General features: G+C 32.1%; 1 protein-coding gene across 1 annotated transcript in view; it reads right to left on the reverse strand.

The window, feature by feature from the left end:
- The window catches only part of Fbxl17 (F-box and leucine rich repeat protein 17), a 408,585-nt gene that overhangs the window by 336,254 nt on the left and 44,760 nt on the right, over positions 1 to 27,571 (reverse strand). The window lies entirely within an intron of this gene.

Raw genomic sequence — 27,571 nt, forward strand, 5'->3', positions numbered from 1 at the left:
CAACAACAAAAATAAATCAACAATATCTGTACCAACATATTTGACAACACATATTAAATATTAATCTTAATTCAATATTAATCCTAGCTCTCTACCTTTTAAGCCATATTGCCAAAACATACCACTGAACTATATTACCAGAAGTTATTCTCACCCAGTTTATGCAGAGCACTAGCCATGAGCAAAAGAGCAGAGGATAACACCTAGGTCATGTTCAAGAAAAAAAAGGGGGGGGTGGGGTGGGCACAGCATCCTCTGAATCTGTGAATCTGTAAGGGTCTAGAAGAGTTAAATAGTCACCAGTTCTTCCTAAGACACTTCACTGATCACAAAAGAGAGGTAATGACAGAGATTTTTTTATTTCTTAAAATGTGTGTGTATAAACATTTACTTTTTTTGTAACCTAAATTCAAGATTTTTCTTAAATCCTCAACCTGTTTTGTGCCTATTCTTAAGAATGACATTAACTGAGTAAAAGGTAAAATCAATTATATGAATTTGGAACCATTGTGTTAATTTCAAGTCTTTATAGACACTTGCCTACATGGACACTCTTTTCTTTTCTTTTTTTTTTAACATGGGCATTCCTAAGTATGTTCTTGGATGACTCAAAACAGACATTTCACTGCTGAAATCAATCCCACTCCAGAAACTCTGGTCGTTTTCATTAGTTCTTCTGCCACCGTGTTAGTTGAGATAATATTTGCTTTTTTTCCCTGTACTATAACTACTTTAAGTAGACATTCCACCACAGAAAAAAAAAACAGAAAGAAAACTTTCAAAAATATGAATGGCTACATGTTATTCACTTGCTCAAAACCCTCTAATAAAACCATGATGTGTAAATGATTTTAAAAAATATTCTTAGCCTAGTGCCCAAAAGGCTTTTCAACAACTAGTCAGCAACTTTGTTTTATATGACTCACCTATACTAACCATCAATGCTTTATAAAGAACAGAGGAATAATCACTTTACAAAACCTCTGAACTTCCAAGACTAAATTTTTTAATTGTGAATTACAGTAGCACTTATCACGTGTTTATTTCTTTAATTATGTGTCATTCTACCCAAGACTTTTTATTAGGAAACCTAAACTTGCATAATATATTCTACAGTATATTTACTTTTTCATTTTCCCAATCTGAAAATTTGGTTATCATTGATTCTTTAAAGTATTTCTTGGTAGGAATTATAATATCTCCCAATGAAGAATTTTCATTATAAAATGAAAGATGGAAATATTAGTTATACTAAAAAATGTTTTATGCTAATTATTTATTTTTCAAATAACTACCATATAAATAATAAAAATTAATGAAATTACATACATGCTTTTCCATATATGCATATAATGTGTATTGTGTCCATCCACACTTCTAGTCTCTACACCTATCCCGTTTCCTCCAGTCTCCATTCTAATTCCCGTAAGTCCCTTAATTTCTGATCTCTCCTCCTTTAGTGGCCATGATCCCATTCTCTACTTCTGTAAGATTGACTTATTTTAAATAAGGGAAATTTGTGATATCACTTAAAAGTAAAAAAATTGTGAGTCCAATAATTAGAACGTATTTTCAAATATGAAGAAAAGCATATATTACTCCTATGAAAACTGTAGGAATATTTCTGTTTTGTTTGAGTCTGAGTATACAACATTTAGAGAGTTGCAGCCAATACAATTTACAAGTGTATATTTATACAATCCTATTAATCTAGGATAAATTGCCAACAAAAAATCTTTTAACATGAAATTCATCCAATAAGAATGATTTTGTAAAAGCAACTAACATCAGATGTACAAATCATACAGTAAAACTAGCATGTAAAAACCAAGTAATTTGATGCCTCCAAAGGCATAAAATAACACTTCAACAACATACTACAATGAAAAGAAAAACTGGCAAACTACCCCAGAGGGAATTCAAAAGATGTTTTTAATGAGATTTAGTAAAATACAAAAGAACACAAGACAATTTGATGAAATCAGGAAAGCAATTCACGATATAATAGAGAACTTCAGCAAAAAGAAATCATAAAAAGACACAACCAGAAATCTTAGAACTAAAGGAATAAATTAAATAAATTCATAAATTGACCTGCAGGTTTGGCTAAAGTAGCAATTTGGCTAGCAAGTATGAAGGCTGCAGGTCAAAACCCAGTAATGAATACATACATGCAGGCATGCATGCACTCATCCATACATACATACACACAAACTTACACACATACTTACATACATTTTTTGTTTATTTGTTTTGTTTTTGTTGCCAGTCCTGGGGCGTGGACTCAGGGCCTGAGCACTGTCCTTGGCTTCTTTTCACTCTCGGCTAGCACTCTACCTCTTGAGCCACAGCTCCACTTCCGGCTTTTTTCTACATATGTGGTGCTGAGAAATCGAACCCAGGGCTTCAGGTATACAAGGAGGGCACTTTAGCACTAGGCCATATTCCCAGCCCCACTTACATACATTTTTAAGGAGGAGAGAGAAGCAGAGAAAAAAGTAATCAGGCAGAAAAAAAAAAACTTATGAGATTCAAGATCGGTCTTTTGAAATAACCCAATCAAATGTGACTGTCTTTGAGATTAACAGGATATTATTAAGCAAGCAAATACTCATATTATTGGAAGGGGGAGACATTAAAATGTTTAGTAAGTGGAACTACAGTTAGGTTATAAATTTGTAAGTAAATATGTTGGGTGGAATGCCTGTGTGTACAATGTATTAACTGAAATATGATAGATTCAAGGGAGATCTCAAATAGTATAATTCCTTAGAAAGGCAAAGTTAAAGTTTAGCCAAACAAAACACCAGAAAGGGGCTGGGAATATGGCCTGGTAGTAGAGTGCTTCCCCGTACACATGAAGCCCTGGGTTCCATACCTCAGCACCACATATACAGAAAAGTGGCGCTGTGGCTCAAGTGCTAGAATGCTAGCCTTAAGCAAAAAGAAGTCAGAGACAGTGTGCAGGCCCTGAGTTCAAGCCCCGGTACTGGAAAAAAAAAAAAAAAACACAAAAAAGTGGGTACTGGAGAGAGTTTGAGTAGGGCCAAGGGGAAAGAGATAGATGAATGACGAGGAGGAGCACGATGCAGTCAAGAATCCAATTTATATCCTACAAAATTAAGAGAGGAAATGCATGGGGAGGGGATGGATAGTAGAGAACTTTGAAAGGGATAACACTGGTCAAAGTATACTGCATACATAAGCTGCTTTGTTAAGTGGAAATTCCTTTGTACAACTAAAGATAATTTAAGGGGTTAGGAAAGTGGCTCAGTGGTAGAGCACTTACCCTGCTTTTGATTCCTCAGTACCCCATAAATAGTAAAAGCCAGAAATGGTGCTGTGGCTCAAGTGGTGAGGTGCTAACCTTGTTCAAGCCCCAGAACTGACCAAAAAAAAAGAATTTGAAAAAAAAGGAAAGAAAGAAACATAGAAGAGGGAAAATGCTACTATATATTAAAATGTAATTTAGTATATACAGATATATACATATGTATATGAATATTAGAAACAATTTCTAAAAACTATCCAATGTAAAATATCCATATTCAGGATGCTTACTGAGAAGTTTTATAGCCTCTGACAGGTCAAGGACTAGATTTGGAATTGTAATTCACAGATCAAACAGACAAACAAAAACACATTGCTAGTATTTTCACACTTCATAATTTTCTATACATATATAACCAACACCACTCTGAGTGGAAAGACTTTGTAGTAGTATTATCTGATAGTACCCTCCAAACCAGTATAATTCTTAAAGCAATTCGGTAAATTTTGGTTGAGCCTCAGGTCTCAAGTGTGAGAAAGAAAGGAGGAAAGAGGATAGAAAGATCAATGAGATCTTAAGGACCTAGTGAAAGTTATCGTCACTGGGCTGAGTTTGATTGAGTGACAGACAATCAAGAGCCAAAGAATACTTACTAAGAACAGCCAAGCTTTACAGTTAAAATATAAGTTAAAAAAAAAGGAAAAAAATTACATGCTATTAAAGATTGGGTGGAATAGCAAATGGACTGAAGAGAGTAACATTGGATACAAAGCTGTCTGGAAGGGTCAAAAATGAGAAAGGTTGAAGTAGGGTAGCACTGACAAAAGGAAAAGGGGTAAAGAGTCATTTCCAAATCTTGGAACCAAATTTATAGGGGAAAGAGGATAAACAGGAAAAAATCAAGCCTGACTTTTTGAGGAAAAAAACAAGGGAGAGGGTAGCAATGTTAGACAAGAAATGTACTCATTACCTTACTTATGTAACTGTAACCCCTCTGACATCACCCTTACAATAAAATTAAGTTAATTTTTAAAAGACCAGCTTTTTAATTATCTAGCTTAAATCACTAGGAAGAAATTATGGCATTAAATGGATAAAAGAAAAAGCAACAAGAATAGAGGCATGGTTTAAAATAATTTTGCATAGCTGGCATTGTAAGTTTTTATATTTATAATGAAAAATCAGTTTCTTTTATGTAACATAAAATGTAATATAAGTTCTTTAACCTTGTTCCTTTGGGCCTTATTTATACCATTTTATTGCTAAAAATATATTTAATACTAAATAGTGGATGATTTGTGCTTAGAAAGTGTAACCTACAATAAAATTCAGGTTCCCTAAAACTCAAAAGCACTGACTTATTTACTATATATTATTAATGCATGAGGGTTTGATACAGCTATAGCACTCACTTTGATGTCAGGATAAAAATACTACAGATGCCGTCTATATTTACTCTTAAAGAATACATATTTTCAGTATGTTTGATATAATCAAATGTCACTTAAGATTTAATTTTTTCTTTGTTCTGAGTAAATAGCAGTTTAATGTTTGTATTAATATATATTAAAATAGCATACTAAAATTGTTTTAATGCCTACTTTAGTTATAATTGTCTCAAGCAAACACTTCAAATATAAAAGTACAAAATCACAAAAAGTACAGAAGTATAGAAAACAGCAATTATTTTTAATAAAAGAATTCATTGTTGCTCAACAATTACATAATTCACTTTTAACATGATACGGAAGAATTAAGAATCATTTTTATTTTCTCAAAAATTAAATTTAGCATCCGTCAGGTAATATATAGATAATATATAGATGATAACAAGGAAATTGCTTAGCATCAGTCAGGTAATATATAGATAATAACAAAGAAATTGCCTAATTCTTCTACCTGTTAATACCTACGCATGACAATCTTCTCTAATAATTATATATATAAACTAAGTATTAGCTACATATAAGCAGTTTATTCTTAATGAAGAATTAAGGTCATTTGTTCATCCAAATAATAATTTATAATTCAGTAGCATAGGCAGTTATGAAAATTTAAATAAAGTTAATAATCCATGAATTATTTTTAAATTTTTAAAAACAAAAGTATTTTCATGAATCTTTCTATGTTGTCAAAGAATTATTGGCACAAAACACCCAAATAATTAAGTGACATGATCATTTAACAACAAAATTTTGCTGGATTCATAAATGAAAATACTTAAGTTAACCAACAGATGGTGCTAAATCTCCACTTATAAAGGAAATAATACACCCCTGTCCAAAGGACTTTTGAATACGAAACAATTTTAAAATTACGTGCCAATTTAAAAAGTATTAAGACAAATTCAACATATGCACATGCAATTAACTGTGTAAGGGAAAAAATGTTTGCCTTTTTTCCCAAAATAATCTTAAGGCTCACACTGACAAGATACATCTATTAAATACTGCAGGGCTGGGGATATGGCCTAGTGGCAAGAGTTGCATGCCTCGTATACATGAAGCCCTGGGTTCAGTTCCCCAGCACCACATATACAGAAAACAGCCAGAAGTGGCAGAGTGCTAACCTTGGGGAAAAAAAAGCCAGGGACAGTGCTCAGGCCCTGAGTCCAAGCTCCAGGACTGGCAAAAAAAAAAAAAAAAAAAAATACTGCTAACACTGTTTTTAAAATGCTGGAAAGTTGCTTTTAAAAGACATATTCAACATTATAAAAAATGTTAAGCAACTAAGAAATGTCACAAAACTGTTCCAGTGTTAACAAGTTAAGATATAATTAATGTTCTCATTTTACTCCTAACAACTCAAAAATGCTTTAAAAATCTTACTATTTAGCATTCTAATCCTTTGATCCAGTAACATTTTTTAGAAATAAAAAGATATTTGGTAAAAGCAAAATCTATGTAATTTTGAACATTCAGGCTTTCATACACATGCACTCTCTATTTTTAAAGTTTTAAGTGAACTATCTGAATCTAAATGCAAGTTCCTCTCACCAAAAGTAAATAGTATTACTTTCTTTTTGATGTTTCTGTTTTCTTTTTGGTCTGTTTGTTTATATGTCTTAGGAGTGCAATATAATTGTCCATAAAGAAATGTACTCTTTATCTAACTTATGTAACTAACCACTCTGTACATCACCTTGGTAATAACAATAAAAATAATTTATGTCTTTAATTGCTACACAGATCTAAGTAGGGCGTAAGTTATAAAATTTTATCACTTATAGAATTTGTTCTAGTTATTAAATTTATAATTATGCAACAATATAATTATAACACAGTTATAACATTTTTCTTTAAAGAAAAATAGAAATTCTGGAAAATATCATTTTATAAGGTTGGAAATTCTCCAAGAATAATTTTTAGCCCATTCAAGCTATAATCCTCTTGCTACTTAATGTATGCCTAAGAAGGTACATAGTATTTAGCTTTTAAAAGCTAGAAGACAAAGAGGAGGCATTAAGGAAAAGTACTTTTTTGTACAAAAAAAAGTTGCTTTGTCCTATTGTATTAGTTAAAGGAGATCAAAAAAAGCAGTGTAAAGCCTGGATTTAAACTAGGATACAAATGTATCCAATGCCTAACATATGAAACTGTAACCTCTCTGTACATCAGTTTGACAATAAAAATTTTTTTAAAAACTTAGGATACAACTGAAACAACTTAAAGAGGCTCTTCATTTTACTAGATACACCTAAATCCTTAATTTTTCTTTTTTAAAATTATTTATTTATTGCCAAAGTGATGTACAGAGGGGTTACAGTTTCATACAGAAGGCAGCGGGTACATTTCTTGTATAACTTGTTACCACTAGCTTGCCTATGGTACTAAGAAGAAACCAGTGCAAATTCAGTCCAAGAGATGAAAACAATATTCTAATACTAGAAAGTGAAAAAATAATTGTTTCAAAAACATTCCTGGTCAACTCAAAATACTATTCATCTCTTGATAGTATCCTTCCTCATACAGAATATTAAACGAAAGTATCAAAGTTTTATAACTTTTGATTCATTCTATTTGTTTCATTTTTAAGTCCATGCTTATTTACTGTTAGTAACCACTAAGCAAAAATTTAATATCTTTACATGTTCTCAAAAATATGTGTATGAGTGTATCACACACACTCATTCTTGTAATTATGAGTCATTTTTAATACACACATGAAATTCTGCTACATTAGCTAAAAAATTAACAGAGATCTGAAGATCACAATTCAAAACCAGCAATGACAGGAAAGTACATGAGTTTTTTTTGGGGGGGGGAAGGGAGAGAGAAGGGGTTAATAGTTTGTGGTTTATTTAAAAGATAATAAAAAAAGAAAGACATTTAGCCAGTAGAAATGAGAAAGCCAGATCAATGGTACAAGGACAATACTGAACAAAATCTAACAAGTCATTCTTAGGGTTAGTCACAGAAGGTTTTTGCCTGAACTCCACACCACCAGTCAAGGATCCAGGAGGATATACTGGGTTTCTCAGAAAATCATTGATGTGTCTCTGTTAACTATGGACTTAGGATATTATCAGAGTCCTACATTCCAGACAAAGCATATATAGGGGACAGATGTAATATTTCACATTTTAATGTAAAAATAATTTAATATAGATAATATACTGATATAATTCTAAAACACAGATGTATATTAAAGTATATATTATCGCCACACACATGTGGAATTTTACACTTAGAAGTTCCAAATACCAGACTGGCATTGACATATATGTGACTTTCAATGTCAGTTTTAATTTCAGTTTTACTCCAATTTTACAGAGACTTTACTTCAACCTTAGTTTTATACTCACAAGTATTACTCAAGCAAATAACATGGATTTACAGACTCTTAATGTTTTAAGAGTAATAAAACATAACTATATTTCAACATCCATCTTTTTTTCTCCAATTAACCATCAAAATGCTGGAAGTGAAGCTATGGTTCAAGTAAAAGAAGTCTAGCCTTGAGAAAAACAAAGCTCAGGAACAGAGCCCAAGTCTTGAGCTCAAACCTAGGAAAACTTTTCGTTTATACAGTATTAACATTTAAATTAAAATAACACACTTTTTATTCTACTATGTCCCAGCATTATCTTACTGCAAAGAATGGCAGTTATATTAACATGGATACACATGTAAGTAGTCTCAAATTGATTTCCTAATTGGAAGAAATGGTTTTATTACTGAAGTTCTTAGAGTTTGTAAGCTTTGTAGAACAGAATGATGATTTTCCTCATTGTGATGGTTGAAATGTGCACTTTGAAATATATGTAAGTAGCTTAAACTCAATAAAAAGTATTTTCTAAAAGAAACAGATTTACAAGTTTCTTAACTTCCTCAGAATTATTTAAACCAGTCAGGATTGTACACAAATATTTTTCTTTTGAACTACTGAGAGATTTGGCCATTTATAGCTCAATGACAAAGAGGATAAATTCCTAATCTGCACCAGGTTTCTTCAGGTAAACCTTTCCCTTCCTACCTCCTTTCTTCCTCAAGATCCCACCAAAGTATACTTTCTACAGTTTCCAAACTGCTTTTTCATACCTACATAAGTAGGTTAACAATACAAAACGTGTGAAAAACAAAGACATACCAAACTATCAAGAGAGAAATGCTGACATCATAATGGAAAGTACTGAAAAGGAAAAGAAATGCCAGCAGATCGGCTTTCCTGCATAATCTCTCTAATTTAGAAAATAGGCCTAGTTCTATAAAGACTCATTGGTGTTTACTTCCCAATAAACTTCTGTAATGAAAACCTAGACTTTGAATTACAAAAAAAAAAATGAAAGAATTAAAAAAATTCTGAAAGGCCAGTGTGTCCCTGTTGAGGACTGGACGCTTCTCCAGTAAGGCCTGGTCCGGGGTTAGTTATCCGCTCTGCAGGAGCTGATGGAGCAGTGCAAGTGAAACTCAGAAGGCTCCAGAGGAACTAAAGAGCATGGAAACAATAACACCATAAAATGGCAGTCGAGAATCTGAAACAAAAGGGTAGATGTAATGGAAAAATGATTAGATATTTCTCCCCAGAACATGTGAAATGATGGGTAAATGAGCCTCTAGCTCCAAAGTTAGAATCAAAATTTAGAAGTTTCAGAAAATTAGTATCTTAGTGTTCAAAAGAAACGTGTCCATTCTTAGAGAATTACGATAGCAATTTTCAGTTTATATAATCCACAAGTTTTGAAACTAGAAATAGTTGGGCATATATCTTCATTTTTTCTAACATTTTAAAATAATCACTGGTGTTATACTGATTAGACTGAGTGAATGATTTAATATTTACAACACTAACAAAAATTTTGGAATTTAAACATTAAAATAATTTCTAATAGTTGCACTGAATTGCTACTAAAAAATTCCTTTCACTTGACCAAAAACAGCATAGGAGAATATATACATTAATGTTAAGCTATGTGCAAGATGTGAATTGGAGAATTTTCATATAGAAACACTCATTATTGCATTCTACTGCTTTTCCAGAAGCTTTGTATAAACACAAATAAACCTGTTTTTGTTCTTATGTTCAGCTTTTGGAATTATACAAGAAATATTTCTAAAGGAAAAGATAATAGCGTTAATTAAAGATACAGACACAGTTATCTGTAGTATTATTGTGGTAGTTATTAAAATGAATGACTATAAAAGTTGTTTCTTTTATATCAATTATCTCTACATGGAATTTTTTAACTTCAAATTATCTCTACATAGAGAGTTTTTACTATAAAGTGTACTAATGTTTTATATACTCATGAAGTATATTCACTGTGTAGTTTTTCTTTAGCTTTATATTGCTATAGCAGCAATTGTTAAAACCTAAAGGGCAGCTTAAAAATTATTGTACACTTAGAAATTATCCATTAGCCAGGCATCAGGGGCACACGCCTGTAATCTTAGCTCCTCAGGAGGCTGAGATCTGAGGATTTCGGCTCAAAGCCAGTCTGGGCAGAAAAGTCCCTGAGACTCACCAGAAAACTGGAAGTGGTGGTGTGGCTCAAGTGGTAAAGCCCTGAGCTCAGGCCCCATGACTGACAAAATAAATAAATTTTAAAAACCATTCATTAGTAAGAAATAACTCCTTTACACATACATGCAAAAAAAGCAACAAAAAACAGGAACCTAAATTTCTGGCTATAATTTTATTACTTTGGTTTTACATAATGAAAGTAATTGTTTCACATACATGATTAAAGTTTAGGCAATTCTAAAAAGATGATGATTCAAAATTATTTGCAATCACATGAAAACCAAACTTCTATTAAATACATGTGTTTGTATTACTAAAGGGTAAATTGTTTAAACATAGTTTATAAATAAATCAGAGTATAAGATAGTAAAATATATAATTATGTGTACAATAAAAATACCTATAGTTACTTCCCAATAAAATACTATAATGAAAATCTATACTTTGAAGTGCAATTTTACATTTTGTAAAACTGAATGAATTCATAGGATAACCAAGCTAGTATTCTAATTACAGCTTTTAATTCATTCTTTGTCTACTGAATTTAAGAGGGAAAAAAAACACCTAAGTGATTTCTATATTCTACTATTCTTATCCGTTTTTAATTCTGTGATCTCTGGCCTCACTCTTTTGGTCAGTTTCCTATTATACTAACTTAAAATGAGACACACAAACACACACACACATAATCTAAGTGACAAAAATAAATCTAAGATAAGTCAAAGAGTTTTGAAAAGTATATAAGGAATAAAAACATTTAAAAATAGAAAGTCATTTCTTCATGGAGATTATTAGTATTGTTTGACATATAAAACAATCTTAATTTTAGGAGACATTTACAGTAGCTTATTGCTGATGCTAGGTTCTTACATTTTATTTAGCACATAAAGCTATAATTATATAGCTTAAAATTTTAATTGTTATAGTACTATGGAAGTTAATTCTGGTAAGTTTTGTTTTTAGTGTTTTGTTTAAAATTGCAGGACCACAGAACTGATTTTTTTTTAAAGACATTCACTGAAAAGTAGCATTTTACTACAAAGAATATAAATGATAAAATACCATCATTACTAGAACAATCTGGATCAGTTATTATCATAAATAATATCACCTACTAAGAGAACTTTTTTTTATTTTTACTTTTTATTGCTTGTCAGATGTGGGGCTTGAATTCAGGGCCTGGGCACTGAACCTGAGCTCTTTTGACCAAGGATAGTGCTCTACCAATTTGACCCACAGCTCTACTTCTGCTTTTCTGTTGGTTAATTAGAGATAAGAGTCTCATGAACTTTGCTGCCCAGGCTGGCTTTGAACCATGGTCTTCATATCTTAGCCTCCTGAATAGCTAGGAATACAGGTGTGAGCCACCAGAGCCTGATAAGAATTTTCCAACTTAGGAGCACTATCAAAATTTGGATTCCAAAATGTTTGACATTTTAATTAATACAATTCCTATTAATTTTTTAAAGCCTATCATGACTTCTGTGATAATAACAAAATCTAGATGTCTCATTCTTATTGGGAGATATACATATAGATTTAATAGGATTACTAATTTTAAGAATACCTCCTAGTAGGACAGGCAATCCAACTATGTCTCATGTCGTGATTGGAATATATTTCTGTGCGCCAACCCATCATATGTCTTTCTGAAAAACATGCCACAAATTTGGACCAATCAATAAGACAGCTGGTCAGGCTAATTTATCTGAAAATTACAAAAGTCATCCAATGTAACTAAGTTGAGTAACCAAGAAAAAACAAAGTTTACACTAAAATAGAGAGGGAAATAAAACTTAAGGATGTGTATTCCTTCTTAACTTTACTCAGTTAAGTCTCTCTAAATGAGTCATGAGCCTGGGGAAATAACTTTTAAAGTAAACTTTTCAAAATGGATTATTAGCCTATAATTGCATTGGCCTGGAAAAATATCTCAGAAAATTAAGATATTTACAAAATATAATTCTACATACAAAATTCTTCTAAATGCTGTAAGATAAATTTTCTCATGGAACCCTTTTTTGCCCCCTACTCCAGGGGCTTGAACTTAACTCGGGGCCTGAGCATGGTTTTTGCTCAAGGCTAGCAATCTACCACTGGAGCCAGAGGACCAGTTCCAGCTTTTCTGTTTTTTGGTGCTGAAGAATCAAGCCCACAGTGTGTCAGGATGGCCTAGTGGTCTAAGAATCAAGCCCAGGGCTTCATGCATGCAAGGCAAGTACTCTACCATAAAGCCACATTTTCAGCACCTCGTGGAACCTTTAAACTAATTAAAACTTCTTAAAGCATACATACAGTGTTTTAATTTAAATAATTTTACTATACTTAAATATGAGAAATGGAAGATTTTATGTTTGGGGAATATTTCAGTACAAAATGTTTGATCAGCACTGGCATATATTCTTTATGACCTGTAAGCTTTTTCTACAATGTAACTGATATAATTTATAGGTAAATGGCTCATTTTTAAAAGAAAAAAGTGTTTGAAAAGACAAATTAGTGATAATTGACAGTTTGAATGACCTCACATTTTATTAAAAAGGCATGGAATTTCTTTAGGCCAAAATGTCATTAACATGTAACTCAAGATAGAAAATGGTCATTTATTTTATCTGCCAGTCTCTTTCTCGCCTTCTTTCTGACTTCCTGTCTCTCTGTGTCTCTCTCTGTCTCCTTTCTCACCCCCATTGGTTGTTTTGCCCATTCTGGGGAACAAATTCAGAGATGTATGCAAACACACTACCCCACACAATCATTTAGTCATTTCCCTGATTCTAACAGAACACACCTTCTAATAAGAACACCTAACACCCACTTAACTTTCACTCTTACCAATGGTAGGAGGCTTTGTTAGGCTTTGCAACCCTAGTTAATGAGGAGACTGAGACCCAGAGTACTGGAGGTTTGAAGCAAGCCCTGGAACACAAGTCTACAAGACTCCATTTCCAACTAACCAGTACAGTGACAGATAGTAGTATGGGTCAAATGGTAAGGTATTAACTGTGTTCGAGGAAGCCAACCAAGAACATGAGGTCCTAAATTCAAGCCCAGCAGGTATTTGCATTAAAAAGATAGACAGAAAGAAGAGAGAGAGAGAGAAAGAAAGCAAGAAATAAAGAGAGAGAAAGAGAGAGAGGAGAGAGAGAAAAGAAGGGAGGGAGGGAAGCAGGAAGGAAGGGAGGCAGGGAGGAAGGGAGGCAGGGAGGGAGGGAGGCAGGGAGGGAGGGAGGCAGGGAGGGAGGGAGGCAGGGAGGGAGGGAGAGAGGGAGGGAGGGAGGGAGAAAATCACTAAAGAGTATCATTAAAGCCAGGCACCAGTGGCTCACACCTGTAATCCTAGCTACTCAGGAAGCTGAGATGTAAGGATCGCAGTTTGAAGTTAGACTGGACAGAGAATGCATGAGCCTCTTATCTCCAATTAACTATCAGAAAACTGGAAATGGTGCTATGGCTCAAAGTGGTAGAGTGCTAGATTGAGCAAAAACAGCTCAGGGACAGCACCCAAGAACCGAGTTCAAGCCCCATGACTGGCAAAAGAAAAAAAAAAGTACATTAAAAATAATAGTAACTTTAAATACCAAATAAGCTTATATACATACTTCGCAGCCATGAAAAACTAGTAATGTTCTAGAGGACTATTTCTAATTTCAATATATGTTCAGTATGTTAAAATATATATACTAATAAGCTGGGTGCCAGTGGTTCATGCTTATAATCTTACTCAGCAGGCTGAGAACTAAGGACCATAGTTTGAAGCCAAGCCAGGCGGGAAAGTCCATGAGACTTTATCTCCAATTAACCAGCAAAAAACGGGAACTGAAGCTGTAGAGCAAGTGGTAGCACACCAGCCTTAAACAAAAAAGCTAAGAAACAGAGCTCAGGCCCTGAGTTCAAGCCCAAGTATTCACAAGCACATAAAAAGTATGTTTATATAACATACAACCTTTTTCATAAAATGCAACCTACATTTAAACAGAAAACATTCACCCAGATATGAACAGTGACTTCATTCTCTACTGGAATATAATTTGTGATTTTAGCTGTTTGTGCTTTACTATCCTTTGCAAGCTTTCTTTAGTATTAACATATTGAATTAGTAGTTTACAAAATATGGATTTTTTAATCCATCATCTACTTATATTTCATATATGAACTATTCAATATCCTGTTAATTCAAAGGAAATCTTTTCTGTTTATAGTAAGTATAAGAGATAGCTAAACGTCACAAAATTTTCCCGACTTATTTCTATTAAAATGCAACTATCACCCTAAAAATTAAATATTTAAAGTTCTTGTTAAAGGTAGGTGAATTTCTGTGCATGAAGAACTATTTTACATAATTCTATTTATGTCAGGCTCTTCTGGCATAGAATTTTCTAGATAAGATCACAGTTCTCTAATGGAAAGGGCTCAATAACACACATGAGATTTCTGGTTGGACCTCCTTCCATAGCTCAAAAAAAAGCTGCAACGTTTAGAAAATAAAGACTACAGTATTCAAAAAGCTACTTTCCAAAATTCTGACTCAAACTTGTCTATACTGTTTCTACTTAGTGCTCTGTTAAGCTATTCCAAAATGTTTATGTCGGAAAATGCTCATTTAAAACTGTGTGTCTTAGCCAGGCACCAGTGAATTATGCCAAGCTACTAAGGAGACTGATCTGATGACCACAGTGTGATGTCAATCCAGGTAGGAAACTTTATGACACTCTTATTTCCAATTAATGTTCTACCTCAAGTGGTAGAAAATTAGCTTTGACCAAACAAAGCTCAGCACTCAGACTATAAATTCAAGCCTGAGAGCCAGCATAAAAAAAAAAAGAACAAACTGCGTGTCTTATTGTCCTATGAGTATTATATAAATTAGTTTATATATATATAATTTCATTTTATAGTGTGTGTGCATGTGTGTGTGTATAATTGATGCCAACAATAGGGCTTCCTATCACTAGTTTATATATTATTTATTTAAATATTTAAACATAGCTTAAATATATATAAACTAATTTGCGTCTATAAAATATTACATACAATTGAGTTCATATATATAAACTAAACATAAACTTAATTATTTACATAAATTTATTTTCATTGGAACTTTGAGATCTTTATTATAAATGTTTTGAAAACAAATTTATAGACAGCTTCTTTTTTTTTTTTTTTTGGCCAATCCTGGGGTTGGACTCAGGACCTGAGCACTGTCCCTGGCTTCTTTTTGCTCAAGGCTTAGCACTCTGCCACTTGAGCTACAGCGCCACTTCTGGCCATTTTCTTTCTTTTTTTTTTTTTTTTTTTTTTGGCCAGTCCTGGGCCTTGGACTCAGGGCCTGAGCACTGTCCCTGGCTTCTTCCCGCTCAAGGCTAGCACTCTGCCACTTGAGCCACAGTGACGCTTCTGGCCGTTTTCTGTATATGTGGTACTGGGGAATCGAACCTAGGGCCTCGTATATCCGAGGCAGGCACTTTTGCCACTAGGCTATATCCCCAGCCCCTGGCCATTTTCTATATATGTGGTGCTGGGGAATTGAACCCAGGGCTTCAGGTATACGAGGCAAGCACTGTTGCCACTAGGCCATATTCCCAGCCCTATAGAAAGCGTCTTAAAAATAAGTGGCGTTAGGAAATTTGTTCAACATTTTTTTAGGACTCTTCTTGCATTGGTTCATTAGACAACCACTAACTAAGCATCATAGTCTGAAATTTGAGTTTCTTTGATTTTAACCAAAAGTGTTATCAGGCTTGCAAGTATTCTTTATTTACGTATGTCCCATATACAAATAGCCTCTATCCCACTATTACCTGCTATCCCAACTCTACCCTTAACTTTACTACAATCAGTTAAAAGTGAACTCCACTGCCTTCCACTGCCACCTCTTAAACTGCCAGGAACTTCTTTAGATGATTCCAGGTATTGCACCATTCCTGACTTCTAATAGAGAATAATTCAGAACAAAATCAACACAAATGAGTTTGTGACAATGGGGAAAGGTAATAAAGGACACTGGAATCATTCCATTCTACCTTCAGTTTTCCATTGCAGAAAAGTCAGCATATGTAGTCTTTCATTTTATTCTTTTTAATCATTATTTTTCTTTATACTCTTTAATTCTAGATATGCTCCAAGGACGGCTGAGAATTTCTCCACATTTATAGCAAGTAACTTTTGGTCTCTAGCTTTTTCCTAGGAATCTTTCTATTTCTTCCTCAAATCTCCATTTATAACTTGCATAAACCCTTAGAAATTTCAAATATAGAAAGCATTTTCTGATGGCAAGAAAAGAGAATAAAATGCTAACACGGCTTAGTGTCTTCACCCATTAAAGAAGAAATCGGTCACAATCCTAATATGTTATATGTGATAACCAGAGGTTAAAAATAAACCTATCAGAGAGAATAAAAATGATTATCCAATGCAAGGAAATGTTAAATGTGCTTGAGAGATTTACAAAGGAGTTCCTGCCAGTCCTTTTGTCTAGAGAACCTAGTCTCCAAACTTTGACTCCTACTCCTGTAGCCCCAGCTAACGTAGTACTGGTATCCTTGTGGACGTCTTTCCTGCTACCATCAAAAGACAGAAATGCATCCTTTAGCTATTCCAAATTTGTGTTCTGTAGACACTTTTCACTAGAAATATATTCTTTTTTTTTTTGGCCAGTCCTGGGCCTTGGACTCAGGGCCTGAGCACTGTCCCTGGCTTCTTCCCGCTCAAGGCTAGCACTCCGCCACTTGAGCCACAGCGCCGCTTCTGGCCGTTTTCTGTATATGTGGTGCTGGGGAATCGAACCTAGGGCCTCGTGTATCCGAGGCAGGCACTCTTGCCACTAGGCTATATCCCCAGCCCCAGAAATATATTCTTAAAGAGTGGCTAATTCCCATAATACCACTGGCATCAAGGTCATATAAAAGGCTATTGCAAGGGGAGAGAGCAAGGGTAGAAGTGACATTGTCCAAAAAGAAATGTACTTTTCCTGATTTATGTAACTGTAACCTCTCTATATATTGCCTTTATAATATCAATATTTAAAAAAAAAAAGAAAAGAGGCTACTCCAGACTACTATACAAAAGACTATAGAAAGAATACATATTCCTAGGCCCCCACAGTTCCTAAAACAGATACTATATTGAAAGCTCAACTCTTGCACATTGCTCATTTGTTTGTTACTCATGAAGTACCTATACTTTTGAGAGAAATCAGAGCTTGTATAGTAACATTTCCATGCATAATACTAATTTTCATTCTTTACATTTAAAAACTTAAATATCTCCTTTTTCTAACGTTACATATCTTGAGTAGCAGACTGTCTGACTGTAGCAGTCCTCATAATTGCTCGGAGGCATCCTCATCAGTAGGATAAGAGCAATTTCACACATATCTTCTATTTAAGTAGTCACACATGTTATGACCCTGTTCAAACACCCAAGTGTGGATCAAAAATGCTAATAAACCTTAAATTTCACTTGGAAACTACCTTAAAACGTAAAGGAAAAGCTGGTATTCTAAGTCTGAATTTGATACTTTAATAATTCCATACTACAATGACAATACAACCAAACTATATAAAACTTTCATAGCTTTTAGAAAATAAAAGAGCATCATCCTCCATCATGATCTGCAGGCTGACTTGATTATTCTACATAACCGACTCACAAACGCTTATTCTTTGTCCCAGGTAATTTCTAGATCACTATATAGCCATCAACAGTTGAAACATATTGTTCTTCCATTTCTCTCTAAAAGGTTAACAGTAGGTACTCTGACTTCTGATTTTTAGGGCTAGAAGCAAATTAGTGACAGGAAATAAAATTTTAATTAAATCTATTACAATTTCAATCAATAATTTCCATCATATTTTAAAATGAACAGTCAAATACTAGTTGATAACAATGTCTAATGTTCATAAAACTTTTATTTCTCACACTTCCACTTTTGATTCTTCACTTTTCTCTATTAAAAAGACATTGAAAATGACACGATGAATGAAGTAGACAATTCCAAATTGTCAGAAAGAAGGATTCATATAATGCAACTTCCTACCTGATGAATGATCCTCCCAACAACATACAGGCCCCTTTAGTCACAGAAGTGCCTGGGATGACAACTTCTCTAAAAAAAAGTCCAACCTATGGGCTGGGGATATGGCCTAGTGGCAAGAGTGCCTGCCTCATATACATGAGGCCCTGGGTTCGATTCCCCAGTACCACATATACAGAAAATGGCCAGAAGTGGCACTGTGGCTCAAGTGGCAGAGTGCTAGCCTTGAGCAAAAAAAAAAAAAAGAAGAAGAAGAAGAAGCCAGGGGCAGTGCTCAGGCCCTGAGTCCAAGGCCCAGGACTGGCAAAAAAAAAAAAAAAAAAAGTCCAACCTACCACTTATATTTGCCTCCAGCCTTGGACATCTAGACTGGATACACATCCTCTAGGACAAAAATTTCAATTTCAAAATGACAGACCAAGTATCTTCAAAAAGTAGAGGCTTGGGGTATTTAAGTTCAACTCTATCTTCTGAAATATAGAAGTCCTCCACTGTGTTAGTAAGGAGGGATTAGAACCTACAACTGTCATTCAGTTATATTATAATAAGTCCTAAAGTATAAAACATACCTTTATTAGCTAACCTGCTTATTAACAGTTCAGTAACAGTATAGTAACGAAATCCTTAAATCACAGGTGATATCAGATTAATATTGTATTTTAATCACATATTTATATATCACTATATTTCCTATTATTCCTCTACTCACCATTAAGGCAAGGGATATAACTTCATTCATTAGGATCAGTATCAATAACTACATACACAAGTAGGTAAATAATCACATTTAAAACTGTGCATGTCATCATTTAATTTGCATCAACTCTAGTCCCAAAGCACATCTAAAATTCATTTTGAACATACAATAGTCACTTTATATTCTATATAATAATTTACATAGTAGAGAAAAGGGCATTCTGCTTTTTAAAAAAATAACTAGATATAAAATTCTTAGTATTACAAAGTTAATTGCTATAAGGAAAAATATACGCTGTCACAATCAAAATAGAAAAAAAGAATTATTGTCTTTAGTGACTAAATATTAAGAACTAGTATAACTGTAAACTGTAACCACGTGCTGTACATACTATTGTTGCAGCACTTCTATTTTGAAATTAATGCAAAATAAATTAAGTAAAATTATTGCAAAGTAAAACATTTTAAATTACAATAGTTACTTTAAAACCACAAAAACTAAAAAAACAGATTTAAATACTAACATTTTCTCATGTTTTTCTGAATATATTTCCCCTGAACTGTGATTTATAGGGAAAAAAACTGACCATTCAAATATACTCTTACAAGTAAGCAATTTTCATGACTACATATATTAAAATAACATAATTTTTATTTTTTAATTATGTTTACAAATACTAGACACAATTTTAAGTGAAAATTACAGTCTGCATTACACAAAATTCTCTCATAGGTAAATTTAGAAAACAAGAACAAGGAGAGTAATTTATAACAGCATTGCATCTATATGTTGTATTCTACCTGCTATTTCTGATATTATGCATATTTGTGCTAAATTTTGTTAATGGGTTTTTTCATCTTCCACTTAATTCAAAATAAAAGTTCATTTGAAACTTAAACAGTCTGTTTACACTACTAAGAAACTATGTCAACACAAATAACATTCAATAAAAGTGTGTAAATTACTGCTTACGAAAGTGATAATATGGTCATTTTATCTCATTTTCTTTAATATCAGGCAACAAAAATCACTAGAATCCTAAATAAAATAATACTATTCTATATTTAGGTAACTTTACAAACTCTAAAAGTAACATTTTCAGCCTTACTTTAGTCTTAGACAATATTTCATAGTAGGAAAAACAGGTGCATTGCCCATTTAAAGGGTGAGTTTTGTACCTATTGTAATATTAAAGCTAAGAATCATTATCATCTTATTTTCAAGTCCTTAAAAAGTAATTCCATTTCTTATGTTTTTAACAAGTATGACAAGAAGTGTACTCACCACCTCATGTATGTAACTGTAATAACCTCTCTGTACATCACCGTGATATTAAATTAAATTTTTAAAAATTCAAGTTCATTCTCTGTCACAAATCAACAGTGCTACAAAAATGGAGACTAGAAAGAAGGAAAAAAAACACTCGAAATGAAGAAAAACAGCTTATCCATTAGGCCATTTTTGTTATTGAATGAAAATAGTCAAAGCATGAATTCTCCTATACTATTTTCTACAGATTTATCCAGATCAATTGAAGTAAGAAAAGATGGAATAAAATTCAACTTAACAAATGCATTCTCAGTCTTGCTTTTTGGGAGTTTGTTATTAAAAATTAAAATATCTCAGTAAAATCACAAAGATACTTGCATGTAACACCTTAATACCCTGTGCTTTCTAAATAAGAAGATTAATCTATTTTAAATAGATTAATAAATATTATCACAGCTAAATAAATATACTCTTTCAAAATATTATGTCACTAACAGACTACACATGGCAATATTTCTTTCATTGTTTCTACTCCAATTATAAAATAAAATGAAGAAAATTTCTATTTTCTTCTAAAAACAGGAATCTTGTAAAAAAAAATCAGCTTGGCAAAAAAGCATCAGTCACGTTTATTTAACATCAGAATCAGCACAGAACCAGTCTCATTAAGACTGAAAGACTTCCAAACCGAACTGAAATTATGCTTGCTGACCGACGTCATTCAGTAATTCATTTAGAAATTCAGTATTTCCCAAATGCCTAAAATATATAGAACATTTAGATACCAACTGATTTGTCATAAACCTACTTTATATTTGTAATATTTTATAATTAAAACATTAGAATGTATATTATCTTTAATATAAAAATAAATAACCTTCATTTTCAATTTCCCATAATGGGCAAAAAGCATAACTGGAATCTGACTCGGTCACTCTTTTGGGAACACAAATGCTTTGCTGATAAGGTCTGCCTCATGACATCTACTTACGAAGGGTCTTCACTAACAAAACTGCGCTAAATATGGTCCAGACAAATCACATCTGATCATCATGCATTATGGTTTGTGGAAATTTCATATTATGAATCCAATGAAACTACTTTTGAGAAAGATTAAGTTCAGTAAAATTTAACTTTTCTTATCTGACCCTCTAAAAACTTTGAGATAGAAAACAGTGACATATTGCTATCAAAATACTTTTCTAGACAAACACATTTTAAAGTATCAACAAAAATATAAGAATTACATTTAAAACAACCATTTTTGGAATGGAGGTTGGCTCAAGTGGTGGAGCACTTGCATAGCAAGAACAAAATTCTAATAAAACTCATAACTCCTACAGCAATCAAGTAATTAAAGACAGTTAATATATGATTAATAATATCCTACTGTTCAAACTCAAGTGCCAGCCTTTATATAGAATCCTTTAAAAGGTAAATACTCAAAAGCATACAGATGTATATAACAGCTGTTTTTAATATAAAACATTTTAATTTAATGTAAAATTAAAATAGCAAAACAAAAATAAGAATTATTTTTTAATTCAAAAGACAAACCTTATTTTCTGTGTTTAATAACGACCATTCACTCTTAAGCAGACTAGAATCATCACAATAACAACCCTTGTCAATCATTCAAGCAGGCATTTGAAACAATATTCAAACTACAATGCACACCTCATACATGAGGTAAGAGCACAAAAGAAACCATGAAGCAAACAGTATGCATCAAAAAATATGCAATTAATTTTTAGAAATCTGTACTTATTAAAGCACACTAAAATATTCAAAATCTTAAAATATATTTTAAATCTAATTAATTAAAAAATAATTCATTTTAACACTGAGCCAATATAATTTCCTCTGCTTCAGCTTTATAAATAACCAGTGTGTCTCTATCGTATTTTACTTACAATGATAATTTCAAGGTGTAGTCAAACAGAAACTGTACATTATGATCTCAATTTCCAAATTATATTCATGTCAAACCCTATCAAGCATTAATTACATTAACAGGTACAATGCTAAATATTAAAATTTCTCTTCATTAGATTTCCCATTGTAAGATTTTTTTAAATAAAGTTAACATTGGTTTTAAAAAATTAAGTCAAGATTATTAGTTTATTAATGATATATTCAAATCTTTAGCCTAATTTTTAACGAATAGTATTTTTAAAGATGATACTATTTTTCTACATATCAATAATCCCTTAAAAGAAAATGTTATGAAAAAATAAGGTATCATTCTGAAGGTTAAAAACCAGTAAGAGAGAGTGTGAAGGAAGGGGTGTCCAAAAATAAATATACTCTTTATCTGACTTAGATAACTGTAACCTCTCTGTACATCGACTTTATAATACTTTTAAAGAATTTTAAAACCATTAACAAAATCTCTCCAAATACTTTAGAGAATATTTGAGAAAAAAAAATAGGCCAAAAGATACGTCATAATACACATTGTCTTAATAAACCAAATATTCTCATACCTACATAAAATTTTATCTCCTAATTGAATGCAGCTGTTCAATTTAGTACAAAAATATATATGTTTATAAGTCTAGCAACTGGACTTCAATAGCATTTAAAATTCTATATGACATCCATATATATAAACATATATATGTAATTAGATATAGAGAGGTCTCTATAAATAGCTCTATCTACATAGAGATATACAGATTTAGAGATATATATGAAAATAAATAATGAGATTTAACTGTTTTATTGGATTTAACACAGACCAACATTACACTGTTAGCAATAAAATTATAAACAGTTCTAGCCCTAAATATTTTCATGAAGCAGTTCACAAAACAGTTCACAAAATAATGTACTAATCGCTATGGAGACTAAACATATTCATTTCCTAAGAAACAAACATTAGGTTTCCTCATGTGAAAGGAAAAAAGAAAAACAACTTCTGCACACAAAAAAATATTTTAACAATTATCAAGTAGTTTACTTTGAAAAGCCATAATGAGCTATCCTCAGCATAGGTTAGTCAATAACAGAATAGTAACACTCAGTAACTTACTGAATGGCTTATACATTAGGTTTATACCCTTGCTACAGACTTACTGAAATAGAAAGATATACAAATATTAACCAAAAGGCATTTATATTGACCTATTATACATCTTATGCTTTGCTGTGTTAATATAGTTGCAATTATTTTTATTTTAAATGCAACACTTTAAAAAGACATTCAGAAAAAAAGTTCCTCAATAATCAAGATACATAAAGGCCTTGAAATTCTGAAGCGAAGTGAGGAAAAAAAGTTATGAAAATTAGCATTTAGTAACTTTTAGCATTTACACTTATCATTTTTAAAGTTTTAAAATACCTTCATTCCCTCTTACCAAAAGCATGTGTAAGCTTTCCTGCCACTTCCTGCATACATAAAGAAATAGAAAAACAGCCCAATTTTGTTGGCTTTAGAAACTTAGCATTGGAGTAAAAACAACAGCACAAAAGAGAAAAACAGAATGTGATGCTCTCAAATAGTGAAACGTGTGATATTCCCATACATGCCATGGAAATTACAGACCAAACTAGTGATAGGTATGGAAAGCATTGTCTAACTTCCATTATATTTGTGTTAGGACAATTATATACAGTATTTAAAAATCACACTGAAAATTAAATATTCCTTTGAAACACAGATAGTAAGTCCACTCCAAAATCAAGGTTGAACTCTTGACTGTATATAATTGACTATGACTGCTTTCTCAGGGCTTTGTCTACTCCCCTAAGAGGCACAAGGTGGGGCCACACAGCTCACAAACAAAAGAAATATTTTAAATAAGCCACTTTTATTTCTATGTGTCCTACCAAATCGTGTTAGAATTACATAACCAAACTAGTCCTTAAAAACTGATCATTCTGAGTGTAAAGTGGAAAAAAAAAATAAAGAAAAAGAGACAAATCATCCCCGTTAAGAAATGTTTTAAAGCAATGATATGTATTTCTTAGAAATTTTCTGAATATAAAAATGACAAATGTGGCATCACATCTAAAACAAAAGTACCCTGAATCTTGAATCAAAGAATTTACAATTTAATCGAGGCAAGAACATCCATTGGGAGAATACATCAAACAAATTTTAGCTATGCACTGAAATGCAAAATACATTAATAAATCAACATGAATCATTCAACATTTTTAACAAAATTTACCTTATAATATGTCTGAGGTAATATAAATACTTTAATACTTTCTTTTCAGAGTTAACTCATATTTCTAAAATTATTTAAAATATTTTAAGATAAATATAAACCAACTTTGAAAGAATGATATATACCTCTAAGGATAGTATATTTTTATTAAACATAAACCAGTCATCAAAAGGCAATTACCTTAGTTGAATAAAATTACCTCTCAGAAAAATAATATAATTTGAACTTACGAATAACTTTCACTCTTAAATTTTGTAACTTAGCCTAAATACAAATATTCTATTAACATCACTATGCAAATTAGGATAATTATCTCTACCACAACAGTTTCCTCCAAAAAAACAACAGCAATACTTTTTTCTCTCAAATACCTATGTTTGTTTTTCCTGTGTGAAGGAAAAACAAGTTTATCAAACATGAACTAAAATTGCCTCCAAGTGACCAAAACTGACACATCAGTATTGAATATTATTTATACATCATAAAAAGTTGCTAAATTTTGCTATTTGTTTTAAAATCTGTTCCCTTATTGCAAAAGGCTTTTTCCAAGAGGATAACATTCTCCTTTAGATATTTAGCATTGAAATTTGTTTCACTTTTTTAAAAATTTTCAATGTTTTCCTTTTCTTTACCTTTGGCTTTGTTCTTTTCCTTACCTTTTTCTTATGCCCTTCTTTATATCTGTCTTTTCATATTTCATTCTTTCTTTAAGCAAGCATCACAGGACCAAAATGGCCTTTGTCACCATGTCTACGATAGCCATAAAAAAAATTCTTACTATATTTAAGAGGAGAAAAATAAGCCACTTATCATCTGAGAGAGGATGAGGGCATTTTAGCCACCAGACAAGCCTGTCCAATAAAACTCAGACATGAAGCCAGTGATTAAACTTCTCTTTCACACACACAGAGCTCTTGGAAAGCATCCAAATATTTTTTTTTGCCTCTTCTCTCATGACAAGGAAAAAGAACTAAAAAGCAACTAAGCTATGATAATTCAATCTCTCAGACAATTCTCCTGAATATAAAAATATTTTAAATGAATTCATAAGCTACAGTTTTGACAACTTTTAATTTCACATTTAAATCAGAAGTATTTCCTACATTTGTTCTAGTTAAAAGAAATATCAATTACTGAATACATAGTTGAGAGGCTCATCAAAAATGAAAAGTAACTTTTAGAACTTAAAAAAAAACTAAAGTAAATCTATTTGCCTTTAAAATCTTGTTTTTAATCTTATCATCATATTTGAGGTTATATGAAAACAAGTTTTTCAAAAAATAGATTATCTTTGTAATCATTTTAACCCTAGAATAAAAACATACATTGAAAAATATGTTTCACTTGAAGAAAAAAATGCAAGTATAATGTCTATCTGCAAACAAAGCTTTGTGTCAAATATGTAGAGACACATAATATCATAATCCATAGGTTAATGACTGGTAAATGAATCCTGGATATTCCAAGAGTTACTGTGTGATGACCTATCACAGTAATAATAATTTTCATGTTGCCTAAACAGTTGATGCTTATAAAAGATTATTACTACTAATAACCTATCATAAGACATGTTTGCTTATTCTGTGATCACCAATAGTAATTTTCACATTTAATCTTTACTGAATGCATATTAAGGTACTCAACTAGAATAAACTGCACATCAAACTATCAATGTCTAGAAATATAGCCTTTAAAAGATTTAGACTGCTGCTTCTTTAAGAATAGACAATATAATTTAGTGCTGACCTGTGATTTAAAAAAATCTATAAAAACATAGCAATGCTGTTAAGTACTATTATAAAACAGTGTATTTGCAATATTTGGTTCTGAATATGTTTCAGAGTCTCTGCCACACGTACAATTTATGCTCGTGCCCCTCCTATTATATGAGGACATTCTAGTCCATTGAGACCATGGTGCTGGTTCTTTCTAAATTTAACTGAAAATTCAAAAGCCACAAAAGGGAAAACTGGCAAGTGTATTTCTTTAAACATTCATAGTAAAAGTACTATAGACATAGGTAAAGACAAATGTCACACTGGCTACAAAAACTTACAACTCATCTCATACCACTCGTAAGGAACTAATATGTCTAAATATAAACAAGTACCTAAGAATGCTGAAAAGAAAGGTTAGCAGAAAAACAGACAAGAAATGAATACATACACACACACACACACACACACACATACACACACACAAAGAATCCAAATATTTTTAAATGTATAATGCTCAATTAGACCCATGGGAAAAAAGGAAAAATAGAACTTAGATATCAGTTCTTGCCACTTGAAATGGCAAAATCTCAATAATTTAACAATACAATATTGGCTAAAGAGTAGGAAGTAAGCACTCTTTGCTGACAGGAATGCAAAATGGTCCTCCTGAGGAAATCTAGCAATATCTATCAAAATCACACTTGCCTATACGATTTGCTCTAGCAATCATATTCTATAAAGAATTTCCTCTACAAACATTCCTAAACTTGTATAAAATAATATATGCACATCTGAAATGACAATGTATCTAACTGACAAATGTCAGGCAACAACTAAGTGTACAACAATCAGTTGAATTCTAATCCAAAGAATCATGCTAGTGTTGAATTTAAATCCTTTGTACAAGTAAAGATAATTTTCCCAATTATGCTATTTCCAAAAAATTGAGTATAATACAGTTACAGAAGAGACAGAAAAAATAAACATATACACCCACTACTAGAAACATGTTAAGTGGAGATAAAAGTAGCATGTTTCATAGTGATTTAACTTTCTTCCAGGTATATAACATGCTGTTGTTCATATAAATACAATCTACTTAAGAACTCATCATTTATTTTCTTTTTTCCTTTTTTTTTTTGCATTGATACCATGGGAGCTACAATATTTGAACCGCAAAACCATTCAAAAAGTAAACTAAAAGATGCTGACCTTGCCAGATAGCAAAGGCAATCAATTACTTTAAGTGTTTCAAATTACTTTTTATCACCAACACAGGTGCTCTGAAAAAAAAACAAGCTAGCAAAAGCCTTACTTGGAGAAAACTACAAAACACTGATGATAGAATTTGGAGAAATGTAATGGGAAGACATCTCACCTTCACAAACTAGAAGACCTAATATTGCCAATATCTCAATTTTGCCCAAAGCAACATAAAGACTTAAT

The sequence above is a fragment of the Perognathus longimembris genome, chromosome 22 (assembly GCF_023159225.1).
Source record: "Perognathus longimembris pacificus isolate PPM17 chromosome 22, ASM2315922v1, whole genome shotgun sequence".
Lineage (NCBI taxonomy): Eukaryota > Metazoa > Chordata > Mammalia > Rodentia > Heteromyidae > Perognathus > Perognathus longimembris.